Consider the following 2,500-nt stretch of genomic DNA (forward strand, 5'->3'; position numbering starts at 1 on the left):
AATCATTACCTCGCGCTCCGAAAACCAACAAAATAGAACCGAGGTCCTATTCCATTATTCCATGCACCATTATTCAGGCGAACCGCCTGCTTTGAACACTCTAATTTTTTCAAAGTAAACGTTCCGGCCGCCGCCAACACTCAGTCAAGAGCACCGACGGTGAACCGAAGGTGAGGCCGGGCACGCCAGTACACGCCTTGCGACGGACCGACGGCCCGAGCCCAAAATCCAACTACGAGCTTTTTAACCGCAACAACTTAAATATACACTTTTGGAGCTGGAATTACCGCGGCTGCTGGCACCAGACTTGCCCTCCAATGGATACTCGTTAAAAGTTTTAGAGTGTACTCATTCCAATTACAGGGCCTCGTTAGAGTCCTGCATTGTTATTTTTCGTCACTACCTCCCCGCGTCGGGAATGGGTAATTTGCGCGCCTGCTGCCTTCCTTGGAAGTGGTAGCCGTTTCTCAGGCTCCCTCTCCGGAATCGAACCCTGATTCCCCGTCACCCGTAAGAACCTCGGTAGGCAGATACCGTACCGACGAAAGTTGATAGGGCAGACACTTGAATGATTTGTCGCCGGTGCAAGACCGTGCGATCCGCAAAGTTATCCAGAGTCACCAACGAGCACGGGCCGAGGCCCGGTCGGTTTTTGGTCTGATAAATGCACGCCTCCGTGAGTCGGCGCTTTTCGCATGTATTAGCTCTAGAATTACCACAGTTATCCAAGTAACACGTACGATCAAATGAACCATAACTGATTTAATGAGCCATTCGCAGTTTCACTGTACGAGAGCTCGTACTTACACTTGCATGGCTTAATCTTTGAGACAAGCATATGACTACTGGCAGGATCAACCAGGTAGCTATTCGCAGCAAACGAGGCTGCTGCGGGACGACGGGCGCCCCGCGTTTCTTTTCACACGTTCTCCGTGTACATCGCTACTCAAACACTACGCTCGCGGCTTGCACGAGCTCCGAAAACCGTCAATTCCGGACGCTGCCCGGCGATTCGAGTGCAATACTCGCGCCGAGGCACGCCGATAGCTTGCCACTGGATCCGACAGACCGCTCAAAACCCCGGCTAAGCATGGGCGACCGCGCGAACAGCATTACATCTGCCCATCGTGCCCGACGCCAACCGAGATCGATTCTGCTTCGATTCGCACTCGCGCGCGCATTCGCTCACACGACTGCCTGCTCCCTCATAGTAGTCACAGAATCCTGCATCGCCATGGTACCCCAGAACGGCCTCGGGATCGCGCGAGCTCGCGGCCGGATTTGGAGTTTGGGAAGGTGCGTGGCCGCTTGCCGTGGCCGCCGAACCGCGCCCCGGCCGGGCACTGCGCGCAACTCGAACGTTTGGACTCTGAAAATATTTCCCAACGTTTGGACTTTAACTTTTTGTCGAGACTTGAAAAAATTTCAGAGTCCAAACATCGACCCGCGGCAAAAACTTTTCCGAGGTCGAAAAATCCGCGCTCGGTCAAGAGAATATGCGCGGCCTGGGCGTTTGGACTCTAACATTTTTTGGAGTGGATGGGAAAAATTTTCAGAGTCCACAACACCGACCCGCGCGTGATGCTCTCCCGAGTTCGGAAAATCCGCGCCAGGTGAAAGCTATGCGCGCGACCTGGTCGTTTGGACTCTAAAAAATTTTCAAGTCTCATCACACCAACAAAAAGTTAAAGTCCAAACACCGACTCGCGGCTAAAGCTCTTCCGACTTGGGAAAATCCGCGGCGGGTGAGGGCTATCCGCGCGACCTGGGCGTTTGGACTTTAACATTTTTTTGGTGTGAATCGACTTGATAAAATTAATCTAATGCCATACAGTGTCAAAGTGCACAATTTTAATCGATATAATCATAACAATATATGTCATACAACAAAATCATCAAATGATCATCAAGCAGCATTGCAAAGCTACGTGAGTCAATGCAAGGCAATGACAACGTATTTATCAATTAAAGTTATTTAATTGTACAAAGTTATTGTTAAATTATAAAATAAAATTAAATTAAATGAAATTAAATTGAAGAGCTCAATTACGACAATGTAACAGAGTGTCATACAAAATATATTGAATCACACACGTCCAAACGCTAAAGAAATATATCAAATGCACTCACCTGCCAGTCACCGTTTTGGGTAACTCAGAATAGACCGTCTTTCGTCGGGAATTGAGTTGATCATTGATCATTGAACATTGCAGTAGGAATAGGTTTAAGCGGAATAATAATAGCGGAAGGCTGATGCTCCAGGTAAATGTTTGCTTCGCTCATAATACTGAAAGGAAAAAAATTTGTGAGCAAGCAGTGCCGCAGGGAAGAATGCGATGGCAAAACGGACGCGTTGTGGAAATTATGGTAGTCCGAGGGCGCCAACTAGCGACCAAAAAAGAAACACATTACGGTCGCTAGAGGAAAAATGCAAATAAATAGCAATTCAATCTTCCATGCTTGTATGTATGTATGTATGTATGTATGTATGTATGTATGT

This window comes from Clavelina lepadiformis, unplaced genomic scaffold (genome assembly GCF_947623445.1).
Source record: "Clavelina lepadiformis unplaced genomic scaffold, kaClaLepa1.1 scaffold_273, whole genome shotgun sequence".
Lineage (NCBI taxonomy): Eukaryota > Metazoa > Chordata > Ascidiacea > Aplousobranchia > Clavelinidae > Clavelina > Clavelina lepadiformis.